The following is a 21,943-nucleotide window of genomic DNA, read 5'->3' as shown; positions in this document are numbered from 1 at the left end:
GAACAGTGATTTTTCTAAGGAATAGAATTAAGTTTTATTCTAAAATTAGGATTCTACTCCCAAATGAAGTTGGCACACATTATTTTATATATTAATATTATTCTTACTCTAGGAAAACCTTAATTGCATCTGAAATTCAGAGGGTATGAATGGGCAGCCACATTCACGACCTTTGGAATATTACAATCCTGAATTCAACAATTTTCAACCATCTCAACCATTATCATCCTGCTTTCCCCATCCACTTCTAGTCTAAACCACCCTTGTCTCTCACTTTGACTAATGCAACAGCTTCCTAACTGGTCTCTCTGCTTCTATTCTTGCCCTCCTCAGTCAGTCTCTATAGCAGCCCCCATGATTTTGTTACTCCTGTCAAAACCCTCCCATGACTTTCAATTGCCCTTGTAATAAAACCAAAACTCACTGCCCCAGTGCAAAAAGCTCTATGTGATTTGATTGTTGCCTTCTCTCTCCATCCACCTTTCCTTGACCTCTATCCACACAGAAATTTTTGCTGTTCCTGGGACAGACCAGGCTTGATACTCTCTCAGGGGTTTTATGATCATTATCTTCTGCTGGGAAAGTTGTTCTCCTGAGTCTTCCCATGTATCGGTCTTTCACACCGTTCACTCTCCTACTCAATGCCACTTAACCAGAGGTGCTTTCCCTGACCTCCAATCTTGATATATCTTCTTATCCCACTTTATTTTTCCTCACAGGACATATTACATCTGAATGTAAGTGCCACAATGGCAGAAACTTGACTTGTTTCCTGCAGCATCACTTTTATATAGAATGGTGTCTGGCACATAGTGGACCCCCCAATAGGTATTTGTTAAATAAAATAAAATAATAAATAATGTAGATGAGAATGCTACCCAAAACTTCTTCGGTTGTTCACCTAGATGTTCACAGATAGCATTAAATCAGCATAGGTAAACCATTATCATACAGAATCGGTTCTAAGAACTAAGCTGATTCTAGCTAGAATCAGGCTGATTCTAGAAAATCAAGTCAATCTTGGAGAATACCTAGAGTTGGTAGTTCTTTTTTTTTTTTTTAACAAACTTTATTAGGTACATTTTACATATCACCAGTTTCTAGTGTAAAACTCAAATGATTTTAAATAACTTTACTGGAAATAACTTTACTGAGTGGTACAGCTACCATCATCAGTTTTAGAACATTTTCATCCCCCTCAGTAAGATTCCCTTGTGCCCATTTATAGGTGATTCTTTTTTTTTTTTTTTCCTACAGTTGATTCTCATTCCCATTTCCAGCCCCAAGCAACCACTAGTCCACCTGTTGTCTCCATACATTTACCTTTTCTGGACATCGCATCTCAATACAACGTGTGGTCTCTGGGTCCGGCTTCTCTCACTTAGCATAACGTTTCTGAGCTTTATCCGTGACACGGCATGTGCGGGCAATTTGTTCATTGCTATGGCTGACTAGGATTCTGCCATATGGCTGTACCACACTGTGTCTATCCATTCCCCAGTTGATGGGCCTTGTCCATGGTTTCTGGGCTCCGGCTACTGTGAGTAAAGCTGCCGTGAACATTCATGTGTGTGTCTTTGTGTGGACATACTGCTTTCATTTCTCTTGGGCAAATGCCCAGGAGTAGAGTCGTTGGGTCACACGATAGTTTATGTTCAGCTCTTTTGAGAAACTGCTAATCTGTTTTCCAAAGTGACTGTGCCACTTTACACTCCCACCAGAAGTATATGAAGGCTCCTGTTTTTCCACATCCTCACCAGCATTTGTTATCATCTGTCTTGTTTATTATAGCCCTTCTAGTGGGTACGTAATGGTATCTTGTGGTTTTGATTTTCATTTCCCTAAAGGTTAATGATGTTGAGTATCTTTTCATGCGCTTATTAGCCAATCGTATATCTTCTTTGGAGAAATGTCTATTCAAAGTGTTGGCAGTTCTTAAAGGTCTTAAAGGAGAGGAAGCGTATTTGTGGAAGTTTTCTCAATACACAGAATTAACTTCTACAAAGGCAGACATAGGATGGGAGTGTGCAAATTACTTATAAAGGAAGAGTGTAAACAGCATAGCTTTGTTAGAATGGAGTATCTCCAAAATGTAGTGGAGGACTAGTGGGATGGGCAAAAAAAGTTAGTAAATGGCCTTGAATGCCAGGTTGAGTAATGCAGTGTGAGAGGAGTGGTAGCACAAAGAGATTGGATTTTGATGCCTAAAAGAAGTACTTGGGTTAAATGTGCCTGCACTAGTTTTCTTGTTTGTAGGGACATAACAGGATATATTCCTCAGTCTATTATAGGACTGTAGGAGAAGAATAGATTCCAATGACCATTTGGTTCATTTGTCTATCCAGGCAGAATTAAATATAGCTCATTTCTGATACATGGATATAGTTTCTACTGGAGATCACAAATTATTCTTCAAGGAAAGATATTCTCTTCTGCTCTTGGCTAATGCATTTCAATTAAAAACAACCCTGACATTCAGAAAAGCCTTCTTATTGCTTTCTTCTTTCTTTCTTTTACTTTTTTTTATAAATTTATTTATTTATTTGGCTGTGTTGGGTCTTCGTGGCTGCACGCAGGCTTTCTCTAGTTGCGGTGAGCGGGGGCTACTCTTTGTTGCGGTGTGCAGGCTTCTCATCGTGGTGGCTTGTCTTGTTGTGGAGCATGGGCTCTAGGTGCGCGAGCTTCGGTAGTTATGGCTCGTGGGCTCAGTAGTTGTGGCTCACAGGCTCTAGAGTGCAGACTCAGTAGTTGTGGCGCACGGGCTTAGTTGCTCTGCGGCATGTGGGATCTTCCCGGACCAGGGGTCAAACCTGTGTCCCCTGCATTGGCAGGTGGATTCTTAACCGTGGTGCCACCAGGGACGTCCCTCTTACTTCTTTCTTCACTTTTAGTTACATTTTAATTTTTTACTCTAAAATATCTGATTTGAGATATAAAAACGAACAATTGAGATAGCTACTTTTCATCACATTCGGTCTTCATGATACTGCAGATTCTTGAAAACTGTTTCTCTTTTTAGCCTTTGTTCCCTAGTCTGCTTTTTCTATGCTCATGAAGAACCCATCCCTCCGCACACACTGTGATAAATGATCGCCATATAGACTGGAAGCCAGCCCCATCACCCAAGAACATTCACTGACACAGTGAACAAAAGGAACTGAAAGCTTCCTGTGCCAAAACTTCTCTAAAATTCTCCTGTGTTTGAATAGGGAGTTGTTGGTAAAGACCAGGCAAAATTTTCCCTGAAACTATTGATTCCCAAGGGTAAATCAAAAGGACAAGTGGAAATGATTTATATATGCCACAGGACTCAGGCTTCTGCCTCAGACCTACTTAAATGCTAGTACCGAAAGCAATCAAAAGAAGACACTTCTAAGTAAACGTCAATAACTGTCTCACAGGTATGGACGTTCTCTCTTCCCTTTCCCTGGGGACAACCCAGACTTACAGCTAATCTGTCATTGAGCACTTACTGTCTGTAAGAGGAGGAGAAAGAGGAGGAAGAGGAGGAGAGACCAACTGACCACAGATTAGATAGGAAATCTTAAAGTAAATTTCTTTGCCTCCTTTTTTTTTTTTTTTTTCTTTAGGGATAGCAGCAGAGGTCTGGAGGAAACTTTTTTTTTTTTAAGTAGGCATACATAATATTACTGTTAAAATAAAACGATAGATTTGCAGAACTGTTTTGTACCTGGATTCATACTTAGGTTTGTCATTTTCTTAGCCTGCGGCTATTCCTGAAACATGTGCAGTGATTGTCTTCTTTCACATTTTGTTGGCATATATTTCCATGTTATGTTTCTTTGTTTTCCTTTTCCATACAATCCTGATGTTAAGATGATGTCTGCAATTTCAACAATATCAACGTTACTGGATTAATTTCCTTCAAGCTTTTTAAAATAACAGCAAAAAGTTTATAAGCAGCTTACTACTCTAAACTTGTTCTTTATAAGTTTGTTTGGATTTACAAGTTTCTGCTCTTCATCAATGAGGAACTGTCATTAGTTAGTGTATCCTATGTGTGCATGATCCTGGGCACTTGAAGATCTCAACTTGCAGAAGCTCCTGTGTTCGGATGGAGAGACGAGTCCTAAACTGATCATGAAGTAAACCCCCATTATGCCCAAGGTACTATGCTGATGAAAGCTATATCATGAATTATAACAACATATGGGTACATATGGTGTGAGGGGCTTCCCTCCAGCAAGGGAAGCAGGCAAAATCGAGCAGAGACAAAATAATCCATTTCCCGTCTTTTGCTATCCACAAAGTCCATATTTCGGTAAACTTTGTTTCAAACTTTTTGGTTGTTCTTATTTCTTAATAAGAAAAAGAGACGATCCTTGCATTGAATGGAGTTGAGCTTTGAATAATTAATTTGGTGTAATTTTTTTGTGAAGGTCGTATTGGTCCTTTCCTGCACTGCTGAATGTCAGGTCAGTGTCATGGGACATTGTTTGGAGACATACTTCGCCTCAGCACATTCAGGATTCTCCTAACATAAGTGCCATTTCCTGGCGTTTTCTTCCCTTGTGATCAGGAAGTTCTTCAAGTGTCTTTAGTTTACAGAACCATTTTGTGTGCATGGGGGTAAGGGGATTAGGGAAACTAGCAATTTGGGTCAAAGCCCTAGTGACTCTATAGATGATACTGTGTTTGCACTTCACTGGGAATGCAGGAACAGCCCAAGTCATGACTTCACAGTGAAAAACAGAGGAGACGACTCTGGAAAGAGCAGGAGTGTTGTTAGAAGCGATGCTGACAGGGAGTAAGAGTTTTAAGGGTAAACTGGAGGCAGATGAGAATAAACTGCTAAGTAAAAAACACAAACATCTTCAGTAAGCTTTCTCAGTTAGAAATAGTTTTTTTTTCTTGCTAGATTTCAGGCATATTTTCATCCCTTAATTTGACTTTCTCCTCTTTCCACATTAAATGGATGGAAAAGTGTTACCAAAAAGTCAGGGATTATAATGATGAAAAGCACATCTCAGAGCAGTGGTTCTCAAAGTGTGTTCCCTGGACCAGCAGTTTTAACATCACAGGGGAATTTGTTAGGAATGCAAATTCTCAGGCCTTATTCTAGACCTACCAAGTCAGCAGTTTTGGGGCTAAGGCCACTAATTTGTGCTTTGACAAAAGTTCTCCAGGTATATCTAGTGTGTATCAACATTTGAGAACCACTGGTGTAGTGATTAAGGGTATGACATCTGGAGCCAGATAGCTGTAGTACTTAGGGCAATTCATTTGTTTGTTTCCCATCTGTAAAATGGTAGCTGTACCAAACTCACAGTGTGGTAATGGAGACTAAATGAGCTAAAGTGTGTAAAATCCTTAGAGCAATGCCTGGCCACTGTAAGTGCTATATAAATGATTAGGTGATGATGATAATCTCTTTATAGGTGTTATTTTCATTTTTTCCCCCCACAGGGTACATTTCACAATTTACAGCACAGCTTTTTGTTTACCAGGAGAGCTTCTCCCCTATTATCTTAGAGTTATTTTCCATGGCTCAAAGCAGCATTTCTCAGCATGTGCTCCATGGCTTATTTGCATCAAAACCACCTGTGGTGCTTATTAAAATGCAGATTCTTAACTTCCCCCCAGACCTACAGCAGTGATCAGAATTCTCTAGTGACACTTCTTCACCCAGAAATTTCAAAACCACCACCCTTGGATAACAAAGACTATGATCTTCATTTTGCAAATGGGAACGTGAGGCACGGGGGGTAGCATAAGCTCAGGAAAATCCAGAATCTCAGTAAGACCACGAATAAGAACTGGATTTCTGATTTTGTGTTATATTGACAGATTATGCTGCTTCTTTGTGGCTTTATTTGCTTTATCAAGAATTTGATTCGGGTTGTGCCACTTTGTTTACTGAGACCTAGCATTATTTAACCTAAAAATAACATTTACATTATAAATCTAGAACTATCAAAAATGATGAGTTCCGAAAAATATACCTGGACCATTATCCATCACTCAGCTAAAATTGTTTCAGTTGTGGCTGTATCTAATACATCACTATTTTTTTTTTTAAGTTAAGTATTCTTAAAAATTAATTAAATTTTTTTGGCTGCGCTGGGTCTTCGTTGCTGTGCCTGGGCTTTCTCTAGTTGCGGACAGTGGGGGCTACTCTTCGTTGCGGTGTGTGGGCTTCTCATTGCGGTGGCTTCTCTTGTTGCGGAGCATGGGCTGTAGGCGCACAGGCTTCAGTAGTTGTGCCTCGTGGGCTCTAGAGCGCAGGCTCAGTAGTTGTAGCGCACGGGCTTAGTTGCTCCGCAGCAGGTGGGATCTTCCTGGACCAGGGCTCGAACCCATGGGCCCTACGCTGGCAGGTGGATTCTTTTTTTTTTTTTTTTGCGGTATGCGGGCCTCTCACTGTTGTGGCCTCTTCCGTTGCGGAGCACAGGCTCCGGACGCGCAGGCTCAGTGGCCATGGCTCACGGGCCTAGCCGCTCGGCAGCATGTGGGATCTTCCCAGACCGGGGCACGAACCTGTGTCCCCTGCATCGGCAGGTGGACTCTCAACCACTGTGCCACCAGGGAAGCCCTGGCAGGTGGATTCTTAACCACTGCACCACCAGGGAAGTCCCTAATACATCACTCTTATGTTAAAGATGAAGCAAAAGGGCTCAGAGAGGTTGAGGAAACTGTCAAAAGTCACATGACTAGACATCAGCAGTGTGGAAATCAGAGCTTGGTCTCCCAACTGCCAATCCAGTGTCCTTTCGCCATATCCCACTGTCCTAATCCTTGCTGATTTAAATGATTTAAAGGAGCACTTAAATTTTAGAAACAACTTTACCTATACTGCTCACATAAAATCTGGTCTCAGCAGTTTTTTTTAACCTCCTTTAATTTCTTTTACTTAAAGATATGCTAATATCACATCTTCCTTTTTACAGTAATGATAAATCAATAATATACTGACAACTAATAACTCAAAGCTCCACTGCATAATGCTTTTTCATCAGTGCAAATTTGACTGTTCTAAAGCAGTTAGACTGACTTTTCAGGCTGTGATGAAAACGCTTTGGGCCTTGTCACACAGGGCCTACAGGTCTTGTATACACTGACCTATTACAGTCAAGCTCCCACACAGTATTAATATGCATTTAGATAACTTAGCTCTTAACTTGAGGCTACACAAGGATATTTATCTCCTCTACAAATCACGCTCCTGTAATTGGTGGGACAGAGGTGCTATTCATGCCAGGATCACTTGATTATCCTATAAAATGATTTTCTTTTTGTCTCAATTGTTTGTATTTTTTATATTATATATGAACTTCATCTTAATGCAGTCATCTTTTCCCATTTCTCTTTCCTGCTAAGTTTCTTTTCATCTTACCCTTAGCTAGTTCACTACTACTTACTACCTAGTTAACTACTCCTCATTTTTACATCTTAGCTCAACTGTTACCTCCTCATAGAAGTCTTCCTTTTCTTTCTCTCTCTCTATAAGAATCTCCCTGCCCCCATACCATGCACTCTTTGTAACTTTACAGCGTTTATTTCTTCATGGCACTGATCACAATATGTAATTTTAAAATTTATTTGTTTGCTTTTTTATTGTTTCTCTCTCTATACACTTGACTGTGAGGTCCATGTGTCCATCATGCAGGTGTCTGCCCGAGTACTAAGCATGATGCCTGATACACAGCAGAGGCTAAGCCAACATTTGTTGAATGAATATGTCTGTGAATTGCTGTGGAATTTTGTAGTCTGCTTAGAGGGGTATGAGTATGTGTTATATCTTGGTCCCCTATGATAACTTCTTTTGGATGATCTCCTTCAGTGACAGACACTGACATAGACGTAGGGTTGTCTATCTACTCAGTTAGTTTCCTTGACTCCAGATCTATTAAATGGACAGGCCTCCTAGACCATTTGGACCATGGTACCTTATCGTGAGTAAACCTAGGTTTTCTAGATCATTCTAGACCACGATGTACTATCTTCCAGAGCTTGTATTCTATGGTAGCCTCTGGTCACAGGGGGTTATTGAGCACTTGAAATGTAGCTAGTATGAAGTTCCATATGCTGTGAGTGTAAAATACACATTGGATTCTGAGGATTTAGTATAAAAATGTAGAATATCTCAGTAATACCTGTCATACTGTTTACTTATTGAATAACATTTTGGGTCTATTGGGCTAAATAAAATATATTATTACATTTAATTTCACTTTTTTTCTTTTTACTCTTAAAATGTGCTACTGGAACATTTGAGATTATATATGTGGATCACATTTGTGACTCACATTATATTTCTATTGGGCAGTGTTGTTCTAGACCTAACTAATTCACCTCTGTTGTTTGGCAGTGTGGACTGAAGGTGATCCCCTGAAGGGAATGCCCAAATTGCAAGAGCCTCTCATAGCCTGCTCCATTCTTGTTAGCTGTGCACTAGGGGAAGAACTGGCACTCCAGGAGAGTGGCTCAGGTGTCATTTCAGTACTCCCTCAGTGTCAGATCACGAGGCCCACATACAGTTTGCATCCCGAGACACAGAAACTTCAAATATATTGTTAATGTCCATATATCTTGCTTAAAATAATGATAGGACCAGAACCCAGATCTTTCAATTCTGCTAAGTCATTGAATTACTTATAGAAGGACTGACTAATAAAGTTATATCTTCCTTTTAAAATGCAATACTAGAAAATTTTAAAGGATTGTTAATTAGTTATACAGGTTTTCTTTAAAAAAATCAATTAATGATGAAATTACACCAGTCTTTAGACAACTAAATAGAAAATCATATTGTATACTCTGATAAATTAAACAAACAGAAACTCCTATTATTGCCACGTGTGCTATAGTAGAGGATTAAACTGGGATGACCTTTATTTGGCAAAAGCGTATACACTGCAAAGCAAAATTTAAACAAGTCAGATATGAACATGAACTCTACTTGTAAATAAACACAAATCTAATAACCATTCTTTGCAAAGCTATAAAAACTCCCTTGGAGACCATACACTGCAGTTTGGAAAACTGGTTGCTATGTCTTATTCCAAAAGCCCTCACCACTGACACATCAGGCAGACTTCTCTTCTTAGGTAAGGAGATGGATTCCTAAATAATTAGCTTCATCATCATTATCTTCTGGTTCATTCATTAGTTTAGCAAATATTTAGTGGGAACCAACTATGTGCCAGGCATCTGTGTGTTCTAGGTGCTCAAGATGCTACAGTGACCAATGCAGACAAACTTTTGCTCTTTGGAGCTTAAATTTTTGTGCTTAGGTATTTTCTCAACAGGAAGAATAAAATGAAAGGATAAAGCAAATCTAAGCAGTGCTACCTTAGAATGCCACAGGTAACTTTTTTTTTTTTTAAGTTGGGAATCGAAATGAATTTGAGACTTTCTATCCTGTGTCTTTCTTGGGGAATTTGAAAGTGGAGGTGCATATGAAAGGTGGAGGTGCATAAAACCATACCTATCCAAAGTACTAATTAGTATTTTCAGAATGAAAATGTCAGAAGACCCTATTAAAGCTTCAAATAAAACCATTAGACTGTGTTAAGGGATTTTCCAATCATTCTGGGGGGTCTTGGCATACTTATTCAGGTCTTCTTTCTTCTTCTGGGACATCCCAACCTATAGTTAACCAGATGTCTTAGTTCTTACATCCATTAATTCTAGGAACTCCCAGTCAGAATGGCTTCCCTTCCCGCCCAACAGACTCATTCTCATTCTCTCACAGTCCGAGTCCTGCCCCGGCACATATTCTCTCCCTTCCACATATTCACTTGCTTACACTTCCACAGGTTCCCCTTCATCCCTTTCAAGCAGAGAGGCTCCTTTAATATGGCATTTTCCCCTTAAAGTTCAGCCGGTAGATGTCTCCATTACTCCCTTATAGCGAAGACCTCGGCAAGTAGGGTTTAATCATTTCTTTAACCGACAACAAGGAAGAAGATTTGATAATTTGCCCAAAATGAGCAGATGCTCGGGAGGACACGTCTCCATCCTACGTCCCTTCCCTCCGATTTAAGCCACAAATGAAAACTACTTTCTCCCTCTTTACCAGGCAAAAGGAAAGGCTGATTTAACTAAGCATGCAAGATGCCAACACCCTCCTCCTCGGTACATCCAAGTTTCCTTCGCTCTGAGCCACCACAAGTCTGCTTCTCCCTTCACTCCGCCCACCCCACCTCTCACCCCCTCAGGTTCCCGAGTCATCAGGGAACGCGAGCGGGTGAAAGGACTCAGCGAAGCTGCATTCCGCGCCACCGCCTCCTCCTGCGCCTCGGGTTCAGCACTGGACAGCTCCCGCACCAGCCCAACAAACGGCAGTCGGCTGATTGACAGAGGAGCCGGCCAAACAGGGCACAAGACGACTTGAAGCCGCCCTACCAGGGTTTGGTTGCGGCCAAGCCGCCTCTTTAAACCGGCTTTCCTCCCGAGAGCAGGGAGAGGCAGGAGTGTGGTTTGTGGCCAAACTTAAAGACTCCAATTAACCAGCTGCCTAGCCCTCGTGGTTCCGGAAAGACAAACGCCTTAAAAGAAACCCTAGCTGCTACGCTCGCGGTGCGGGTCTGGGCGCGCGCGCTCCGCGCCTCGGGGCGAAGCGGACGAGGAGGAGCCTGAGCCGGGAGGCGGGAACGACCTGCCACGGGCGAGACGATGGAGCAGTGTCCTTGGCGGCCGCGGCGGCGGCAGCAGCAGCAGCAGCAGCAGCAGCAGCAGCTCCTGAACACACCTCAATGAGAGCGGCGGTGGAAGCTGCTAAGCAGAAAGACGTAAGCAGGCCAACTATAGCTGCCGGCGGCGAGAGGGGATGTAAGGTGCCGGGCTCCAGGCTGCGAGGTGCGCAATCCCGAGCAGACCCATGGTGGAGCAGGAGCAGCCGGCGTTGCCACAGGTGATCTGATCTCCTGCGACGGTAGCTCAGTCAGCCGCGCGTATTTCAGAACATCCCTACTTTAAAGTCCTTTTGGACTGGGTGCCAGCTGAAAAGGGGGAAGACTCCTAGAAAAAGTCTTAGTGCTGATAGATTGACGACCAAAATTTAAAAAGTGACTCCCTCCGTTACCTCCTCTCCTTGCTGCGAGGCAGATGGGAGCCATGGCTAACCCCTTACTCTGCTGCCTCCTGCTCGTTCACCTGGGATTGGGAGCTGCCGGCGCCAGCCGCGACCCTCCAAGTCGGACGGATTCCTCTCGAGAGAAGGCCCTGAGGGCGAAGCAGCACGCCCAGCAGCCGGCTCGAGCCTCTGCCTCGGACCCCTCGGCTCCCTGGAGCCACTCCACCGATGGCACCATCTTGGCGCAGAAAATCGCCGAGGAGGTGCCCATGGACGTGGCCTCTTACCTCTACACCGGGGACTCCCACCAGCTGAAGCGAGCCAACTGCTCCAGCCGCTACGAGTTGGCGGGCCTGCCGGGGAAGTCGCCTGCCCTAGCCAGCTCCCATTCCTCCTTGCACGGGGCGCTGGACACGCTGACACACGCCACCAACTTCCTCAACATGATGCTGCAGAGCAATAAGTCGCGGGAGCAGAACTCGCAGGACGACCTGGAGTGGTACCGGGCACTGGTGCGGAGCCTCCTGGAGGGTGAGCCCAGCATCTCCCGGGCGGCCATCACCTTCAGCACCGAGTCGCTGTCCGCCCCAGCCCCGCAGGTCTTCCTCCAGGCCACGCGCGAGGAGAGTCGCATCCTGCTCCAGGACCTGTCCTCCTCAGCACACCACCTGGCCAACGCCACGCTGGAGACCGAGTGGTTCCGCGGCCTCCGGCGCAAGTGGAGGACTCACTTGCACCGCCGCGGCTCCAATGAGGGGCCCCGGGGCCTGGGCCACAGCTGGCGGCGCAGGGACGGTCTTAGCGGGGACAAGAGCCACGTCAAGTGGTCTCCGCCTTATCTGGAGTGCGAGAACGGCAGTTACAAGCCCGGGTGGTTGGTCACTCTCTCCGCTGCTTTCTACGGGTTGCAGCCTAACCTGGTCCCGGAATTCAGGTAGGGAGGGAAAAAAGATCAAAGCAAAGCCTTCCTTCCGGGTTCATGGGTAGGTGCGCGTGTGGGGAAGGAACACTGTGGCTGTGACATTTAGGCCTCCCACCTTCAAAGCAGAGACCCAGGCTGAGGGACACCCCACGCAGGCGCAAGTGCTTAGGGACAAGAAGTGCCCCGCATTTGTCAGCTTCAGACACTCAGCAAAAGCTCTTCTCTCAAATCAGTTCCCCTGCAAGGGGCAAGGGACGGGAGCTCTTGGTAGAGCTGAGAGATGCCCTATGTTTCTCTCTAACCCTCGGGAGAGCAGGGAGGGGAGTTCCCGGTCAGGGGTGATGCACTGCACCCTGGCAAGCTCAGGGCATGCCAGCCAGGCACAGAGTGGCGTGCCAACTCACAAGAGTAGGAAAGGGAGTGGGAAGAAAAGAGTTCGTTATTCCCGCTACTTCGGGATAGCCTCTACCTACTTCCTCCTATGTGTGTAGTTTGAGGCGCCAGTCTGTTGTTAGTCAGTTACCAGAGCGCCTAATGAAAACGCTGCAATCCCCTGGGCAGTTCTGTCCCTTCAGCAGTGAGTCAGTCCCAGCAGCACAGCTGTCTCTAGGATCCATACTTTGCCGTTTGACAGGTGCGCTCCTTCTACTTGTCTCCCTCCTTCCCTCAACCCATCTCCCATTCCTTGGTCCCCTCTTTCTCCTGTTTTCTGTGTTAGGCACACCTAAGGGTTCTCTGGCCCTTCACATACACACACTTTATAAATGAACCTGGTTGAGTTATCCTAGGGAGGGAGGGATCAGTTCTCACTGAATGCACTCAGGGAGCTCAGAGAAAATTTAGTAATAGTTCTGTATTTCCTGCCTCAAGGTGTAGCATTTGTGGGAAGATGAGAATTTGCAGATTAGCAGGTGGTAACTTGTGCCCTGGGACGTGCCTGATTTTTGATGTGAGGGACTTTTAGAAGTAGCCCTGTTGAGTGAACATGAGGAACAGAAAGGAAAGAGTGGAAACTCCAAAGAAGGCCTGGGAGAAGGCCACAGATTGACTGGTATCCTCCCCAATTCCCAATGGGAAGAAGGTCTTGGGGGTTGAGGTTGCTTCTGTACTTTTTGGGAAACTGGGCAAAAGTGAGAAACCTGTGTGTGTTTTAATGCCCTTTTGGTACAACAAGGACAGGATGATGACCTGGTGAAAGTTACCAGGGGGAGTACTGGGTGGGCAAATGGGAGGAGTCAGAAAGCTTATATGTCTTGGCACTGTTATTTACTGCTGAATGACCTCGAGAAAGTTGCTTAATCTCTCTGGGCCTCAACAACTTACCTATCAAGTAAGGGAGTTGAACTAGATGGTCTCTAGGGAGCCATCCAGTTATAAAACTCTGTGGCTTTTAATGCTGGCAACACTTGAGAAGGTATAAATGAAAAGTAACCTCCTTTCTCTAATTCTGTATGACCATATTAAATGTTTTTTGTGTGTGTCTATCTCTTTAAAGGATCTTGTCTTAAACCAGCGTAACTCTTTCCTACTTTAAGGATAATCTTACTTCCTCCTGATTTCTGTAGGATCCTATTAGTAAAAGCTGAGCCCAGCTTTGAGTCTTTGCTATATTATTTGCTCAGAAAAGATCTGCAGATGCCATTCACTGCTAGAAAATTGCTTTTGGCCTTCGCATAAGCCTTTTCAGGGAGTCCCAGGGCCCAGGACTGAAAGATCAGTTGATCAATCGATCGATTGATCTATCCATTCACCCAGCTTACTAACGTATATTGATACTTTATGTTAGGCTCTGTGCTAACTGCTTTGCATGTATTATCTTGATTAAGCCTCACGACAAACCTGAGTTAGGTTTTATTAGTTTCCCCGTTTTACAGAAAAGGAACCTGAAGCACAGAGAGATTAAGCTTCTTTCCTAAGATCACGCAGCAGTTAAGCAGCAGAGTCGGGATTTGAGCTCGATTCACACTTTTAACCACTATCTAAACTCTGTCTCGTGAAGGTGTCCTATGAGTGCTGCATGTATTGCAGCTGCTGCATAAAAATATATGTATTTTCAAGGGTCAGATGTGAGACTGGGGATGAGAACCATTCATTTTCAGAAGTATTTCTCATAAGGCTCAGAAACCATAGGTCACCTACATGAACTCAGGCCTTCCGCAGGCCAAGATAAAAGGCTGAGACACCAGGGGTCATGTTGTGTAGGCTCACACGACCCTATCTAATTTTTGGACTATGTTCAGAAAATAGATTGTTTCCTCTGGCTGAGTCTCTTTAAGTGCCTTCCTAGTCATCGATGGTGTTCTTTAGCCAAGGCACGAAGCCAGGCCATTTAGTGTGTGGCTCTCTACAGAATCTGGCTCCTCCTAGCAGCACGCATGAAGAGCAGAATAAGTGCTCTCCTGTGAGTACTTTTGCCCCATGTCCCATGCTCCTCAAGTACTGTATTGAGGATTCGCACAGATGTTAATTATAGGAACTGGAAGAAATCTTAGATCAGATGGTTCTTCCTGTTTCATAAAGAAACAGATAAGAAAGGTGAAGTGACTTGTCCAAGAATCACATATCGAGCTTTTAACAACAGCAGAAATAGGATCCAGGCCTTCTGCCTCTGGTTCACACTATGCCATATATATATATAAATTTCAACGGGCCTTTTCTGTCTCTTCATACTCATAAAAGGCAAATGTTTTTGATGTTGTTGATGTTTTATCACCTAAGATGTGTATTCTAAACTTTTATAACGTAAGTGAATAATATTGTACAGGTATGGTAACAGGTAAACCTCAAATGAATTTCTGAGAAACCATGGCTAGGCTCTAATCATGATTTTAAATCTATTTTGAATCTATAGAGTGTTATTTGCAAAAAGCCTTATCTGTAATAAAAAAAATTTGCTAATGATTTCCTCATGGAAGAGAAGAGGAGGATAAACTTTGTAGTTAAGACTTTCATTTAACTTCAGTTACTATTTCAGCTAATATTTCGCCAGGTCTTACTTACAAGGTTCAAGATTTAAATTATATTTTATTTTTAGAGAATTCAAATCTGAAATATGAAATTCAAAAGTAATGTGGAAAACATGGTCAACTACCTTCTTATATTAATGCTTATCACTGTAAAACACCTCTCAGAATAAATTTTATTCCCCTCTGCTTCAGAATGACACAGGTTTCTTACATTTTAAGGCCTAGTGTAAGACTCACATGTGAAGAGAAGTTTATTGCTCTTTTTTTTCCCCCCCAAAATGGCATTAGTGTTTTACCTAAATGGCTCCTGAGTCTTGTTATAGACCTATAGTATAAACACTTAAGTTCTCATCTTCTATCCCAGCAAAAAAAAAAAGAGAGACTAACAATTTAAGGTATACTCTAAATTATTTTTATTTATCATCTTAGGTTTGTGATGTCCTTGCAGAGTTTTCTTCAAAGTTAAGTCCTTTGCTTTTGTATACTAATTTTTCTGTGTGGAACTTAAAGTACTATGGAGTTTGAGCCCATTCTAATGAACTCATAGACATATTCCTGGTGGTGGTTGGAACTGTTTAGTGCCTAGGATGAATATAAGGTACCTAAGTGTTTGTTGAATTTAAATTAAGGTAAAGGAACCTTTGGGAATTCTTACTTGATGAGCCGTAAGGGATTTTGGAATTCATTTGGTTTCTTTCCTCTTCTCATTGTACAGTGGAGGAAAGTGAGACCCAGAGGGCTAAAGGAATTTGCTAGAGTGGCACAGCTCTTTTGTGGTGGGTTAGAATTAATGGGAACCAATATATATTGAGCATCTACTATGTGTCAGATGTTTTATAAATATCCCACTGCATGTAGTTCTTAGTATTCTCAGGTAGTTACAACTTCAGGAAAGTTGAGCAACTTGCCCAGGGCAACACAGCTAGTAAATTAGGGAGCGTGAATTAAATTTAGATCTATCTAGCTATGAGGCTTGTATTGTCTTTCTACTACCCTATGCTGCTATCTCTTAATTACCAATTTTGTTTTCACCTTGTTATTAAAAATGTAACATGGTATTGGCTTGAAATAATTAATATATTTGGCCAAATACGTGACAGACACTTGTTTTTTTGGCCAATCATATAATCAAGTATGTTGTATAGAGAGAAGAGTATTAGACTTGAGTCAGAACTTTGCCCTAAGTCCCAGTTTTGTCTCTGACTGGCTGTATTACCTGTCTGAAAATCAGTTTCTGCACAATTAAAACGTGGAAAGAGACTTGGCGATATCCATATACCTTTATAACTCTTTGTTCTATGAGTTCTTAAGCGACCTATCCAACGGGCAACAAGGAGGCTTTGGAAACAGGACTGATACACATAAATGCAGTACCTTGTGGAAATGATATTGATGGGGGAGGAACGTGCAGAAGAAGAGGACACCAAATGAATGTCAGGTGTGCATTTTTCCACAATAGTGTGGAAACGCCTTTTTAGAAACTTACATAAGTAACATTGGTGTCACTGAGTCACTGACTCCTGAGGGGTTACTTCTCTCTCCTTCACAAACATGTGCCCACACACCTCCATCAGAGATTCTGGTATAGATCTCTGCAGATGGCAATTTACATAGTATTAGAGAAATGACCATCTTGCTCTAGGCCAAACATACCCTGTCTCTCTTGTGGGTACTGGTAGTGGTGAAGAGGTTACCTACAGGAACACGACAGAGCTGTCTACCTGGGTAATGGATCAGAGTTTTTAGATGGACTTCTGCTATTGAGGCTTTTGAGTCTCAATTATTTCATCTTTAAGCTGTGAATAGTAAAGTGTATCTTTGGGATTTTGTAAAGACTAAATGAAGGACTGTTATCACACAGGAAGTTCAGTAAATATTTTGTGTCACAGCGTCTGTCTTCCTAAATACTGAACACTTTTAGTTGTATTAAAGTCACATGATTTATAGTAATTTATAATTTATATAATGACTTAGTTTCATTCCTATTATTGCGAAGGCTTGTAATTACAGTGGATCACGGGGGAAATACTGGCCTTGGAGACAGGAGACATTGACCCCAGCCTGGACCACATCCTTGGCTATGGTGCTCCCATGGGCAGCAGTTGCCTTTCTAATCCTGTTTCCTCATCTGTAAGTTAAAGGGGGCTGGACTAGGTGACCTGTTGGGCTCCTTATAATCTAAAAGCCTATGATTATGTACATAACTAAATGTGTCACTTTAACTTGTGAAGTTTCGATGGTTGTGCTGAAACCAGTTAATGTATCCTCACCTGAATGCAGATCATGTTCATATATGTTCAGTGTTTAACTTTATCATGGTCATTTACTCACAGGCTATTTAGAGAAAGCCCTCTCGGTGTACACTGAATTAAGTATACATACTAAGGGAAATGAGAACTCCATTTCAAAATAAGAATAAGCATGATCTGAGTTTCTAGATCTTGAAAGATCACCTGAAATTTACTTAAAGTCAACAAGAAGCTGTTTCACAGATTTCTAAACCAAGGGCCTCAGTACACTTGTGTAATTTCCCCCAAGGTAATCAATGTTTAGGCATCCTGAAGCTCCTACTTACTGTTTAAAAACAACCTGTCTCTGACTTAACTCTGTAGTTGGTGTTAATACTTCAAAGGAGGCTATTTAGTGTGGTGTAGCAGTGGTACAGCATTATCTTGCCACCTTCTAGAACACGCATTCGGAAGCTGAAATGGGATTTCAAGACTGCTAAATAAATGACAGGAGTTTGGGCCTCCCCTCTGGGGAGAGAACTCATGCCTCACAAGACTGATTTTATGGCCTCAATTGCTGGCTAAGTCAAATTTTACTTTCAACTTCATAAAAGCATCAGTTTTTGTTCACTGTTCAGGGTTTTAAGGCTACCTTTTTCCAAGATGCACCGTGTTTTATGATTATATTGTAATATACTGGGATGCCAAGAAGTATGCTGTTGGTGTTATTTGTACTTGGTTGGTACAGAAGCATTAGGGCCTTGTTTGTCTTCTCTATTCAGCTCTGGATTGATGTTCACAGGGTTATTTAAACAGAATTACTGAAACAGTACATTGGAATTTTGATAACTTTAGCAGCTTGATGGCCACTATGTGCAAACAGGCATTCAGCCGTCTTGGGGCTATGTTTCGGACACTTTGCAGACAACAGCATCATTAGGCTCTTGCCCAGCACAGCTATGGCACATACGTACATTGGCTTGTTTTGCTGGTCTTTTAGTATTATTCGTTTTTCAAGTTTTAGCAAGAAACCTTTTCTGGTGTAATTTCTACTTTGGCTGGGCATTTACTCATCTAACAAGTCTTTCTTCCTAAAACTTGACCTATGAAAAGATTTAGGTGGATAGGCTGTTCTATAAAATACTTCTTCAGTTTAGGAAAAAATTAATGCTCTTGGCTAAAAGTCTTTCTCAGGTACCCACCCCCCCAGCCCCATTTTCTACAATACCAAACTTAGTGTAGGAACCATGACTGACTTTCTCTTTTACACCAAAGGATATTATAGTGTCTCAAAGCAATCACAGGAGTCACCTAGTTTTATTACCTTCATTATAGGTAGAATTTATAGAAAACAGAGATTAGCTTAAATGTGATCTGACCCCAAGATCATTTTCTCCAAAAAACAGTTTCCTTCCTTTTTATTAAAGAAGGCAGTCTCTTTCTCTTTTATAGTTAACTGATACTTATAATTAATTGAAATCCAGTTAATTTTTATTCATTATAATATCTCTTGTAACTTTCCCCCATTTAGAATAAGACAAAACAGGATTAAAAAAAAATCCTGTCCAGTTAGCAAAGTACCCAGTGCACTTATAACCTAAAAGGGAACTTAGAATTACATAAGATGTTGGTTTACTTTCTTAACCTGGTTTTCTCACCACTTATGTGTTTTCCAACGTGTATGCCTTATTACATTATCGTGGAAGGATTTTTATAGAATAACAAGACACATGGCTTTTATCTGAGAAAGAGGAAAAGGTATTGTAGTACAAAATAATGTATTTTATCAATTCTAAGATGTACCTTTTCCACATTTTGATGTCTCTCAAACTGAGATGTGTCTTAATGATTGGGGGCATGTCATTTCCAATTGGCATACACTTTTCTTTTAGTGGTACAGAATGTAATAGCATATCTTACAATTAATGGCATCTTATATTTGATGAACTGTGATATTAGAAAATGGGAAATTAAATTCCATGGTCTCTCCAACTATAAAGTTCTACTATCATCTATAAGCTATCAATATGCAGCAAAATATGCCTACATGGAAACAAAAAACCTAGACCTTACTGCTGTATATCAGATTGCTATTTGTCTTCATAATAATTTTTAAAACAAGACAAGCTATACTAAAACATGTAACCACACTGTCTTTTTAATATATGTGAAATACACAAAACATCGGGCCAGAAGCTGCAGAAACTTATTTTCAGAATAGGTGAGGTAAGGATTATCAAAATCTTTCCTACACCATCTGGCAAAGAGTTTCACTCACACTGTGGGGAGATGGATAGGACAGTGAGAATACAAGACCACTTATAAACTAAAAATAGAGGGACTAGATCTGTCTTTCCTTTCTAAAGTGCTTAGAGGTTTCAGGGTGGAAATAAAAGCTTTGTGGTGTAGCCGTGTAACTAGTTTTGGTTAAAGAGATTTAAATGGAATTGTGGAGGTATGTGTTTTTTCTCTTTCTTTTCTAGTCAGTTGCCGGGAATGGAATGAAGAGTTTGGCTGTCCCCTTATTTGATGCCTTAGACCACTGTGTAGAGCAGGGTGTCTCAACCTCAGAACTATCGACATTTGGGGCCAGATAACCCTTTTCTGTGGGGGCTTTTTTGCTGTAAGATGTTTAGCAGCACCCCTGACTCTACCCACAGGATGCCAGTAGCAACCTCCCTGCCCAGTGTGACAATCAAAAATGTCTACAAACATTGCCAAGTATCACCTAAGGGGTAAAAATGTCTCTGGTTGAAAGCAGCTGGTGTAGAGGGAACACATATAAAAATGCTATTCTGTGGCTATCCTATTTCAAGAGTTCTATATGTATCTATGTGTGTGTGTGTGTGTGTGTGTGTGTGTGTGAGTGTGTGTGTGTGTGTGTGTGTGTGAGTTTGTCAGATCACATTTCTATTTGTTTGTCTGGAACATAAGATCACTGCATATATAGAATCTGACATGAATGAGAACTAGAAAATTTTGATGAATCGATGGAATATTAATTCACATTTAGATGTCATTAAGGCTCAAAAAGAACATCTGGCCAAATTATTTCCAGAACTTGTTGCTAAGCATGGATTTGCTACTTATATAGCTAAATGTCTCATTTTTAAGATTTCCCATTAAAGGATGCATTTGGAAAAGAAAATGTGTGTGTGTCTGTGTGTGTGTGTGCGTGTGTGTGTGCGTGTGTGTGTGCGAACCTCTGTGGGGACAAAGAGGAGAGAGGGAGAAAGTAGGGGGTAGAGAGGAGTGTGGACAGGGAACAAATGGAGATGAATGAAACGAAAAACAGTTAGCAATCTATGATAGTGTTTTACTTTTTCATGAAGCTCTGTTTACCACTGAGCACTTTCATAGTTCTGATGAAACTGAATTATTCTTTTCTAGCAAGTAGTGAGGAATCAAGTTCCTGACGATTTAATCATTATAAAGATAGGTTGGCTGTGCTTGCATTTCAGAACTTTATCTCAGGAAGTCAAAGCTATAAACAGGCTGATGCAGAGCTTATCCCATTAAAGGAATATTAATACCTTACAATATATATTCTTAAAATGCTCTGGTTTTTTTAATGATTTTTTGTTTTTTGGCTGCGCTGCATGGCTTGCAGGATCTTAGTTCCCCGACCAGGGATCCAACCCAGGCCCCCTACAGTGGAAGCTCGGACCCTAACAGCTGGACCACCAGGGAATTCCCTAAAATGCTCTGTTTGCCACTTTACCTTTATTGATTCAACTAGAAGCTGTTCATAATTTGAACATATTATAAATGAAATTTCCTAGAAGAAATAATTAAAATGACATATTATATAGACATTATTTAAGGCTTTAACATGTTTAAAGACAGTTTTTAACATTACTATGTTTAGAATCCTGTCAGAAGAAACCTTAAAAAATAACAATGGCTACATGATGGAAAAGAATGTTTAGGCTTTACAAATTACCATAGCACAAACTGATGCATGCCTACTTCCTCCTGTGCCATCCATAAACATGTAGTACATGTGAGCTTCAGGGGCAAGAAACGAGGAGCGTGCTGCTGTATACTGTGTTGATTACAGAGAAATGAGAGATGATGTTGTTAATGTTAAGAGATGAGACCAAAGCTCATGAAGAGAAAGATGAAGATTACTATTTATCTGGATAAGGCACACTTCAGAAAGCTGTTTCAGGTACTAACTTAATAATTAGATTTGTGGGAAGGCCCTCATATTACAGCCCTCTGAAAGTTATTTAGAAATCTATTTGTCTTTCCACTTTTTTGAGAAAGAAGCAAATAACAACTGGGGCATTCCTGAAAGAAACAATGTTCTAGTAAACATCCTGGGAAAGCTCCTTTTTGAAGAATTAGAATTTTAGAAGTAAAAAGGATTTTAGAGATCATGTAATCCAACTTATTTTTACTTTTACACATGAGGAAATTGAGACCCAGGGAAGTGGTGACCATCACTTGCACTGGCTATGGCTGCAGTGAACTTGTAGTTTAATAACAGGCACAGATAAAAAGACGCTGAGTCATCAAGTAAACGTTAATTTACGGTCATTATTCACTGATTACAAACTTAGCTGGGTATCAGGATCACCTGAAAAGCCTGATACTACATTCCTAGGCCCTTTCAGACCCTGTGAAGAAGACATGTGGGGACAGCTTCAGAAGTCTGTATCAAAAACAAAGTCTTGGGGCTTCCCTGGTGGCGCAGTGGTTAAGAATCCACCTGCCAATGCAGGGGACACAGGTTCGAGCCTTGGTCCGGGAAGATCCCACATGCCGCGGAGCAACTAAGCCTGTG

The 21,943-nt window shown here is 41.7% G+C and overlaps 1 pseudogene; it reads left to right on the top strand.

Annotated features, from left to right (window-relative positions):
• Positions 1–11,079: 11,079 nt before the first annotated feature.
• On the top strand, positions 11,080–21,225 carry LOC149748649 (metabotropic glycine receptor pseudogene; annotated as a pseudogene).
• The last annotated feature ends 718 nt before the right edge of the window (positions 21,226–21,943 follow it).

This window comes from Delphinapterus leucas, chromosome 8 (genome assembly GCF_059928025.1).
Source record: "Delphinapterus leucas isolate spDelLeu-1000000601 "Yukka" chromosome 8, BTC_Dleu_Yukka2, whole genome shotgun sequence".
Taxonomy (NCBI): Eukaryota; Metazoa; Chordata; class Mammalia; order Artiodactyla; family Monodontidae; genus Delphinapterus; species Delphinapterus leucas.
This window is presented reverse-complemented; position numbering and strand designations above follow the sequence as displayed.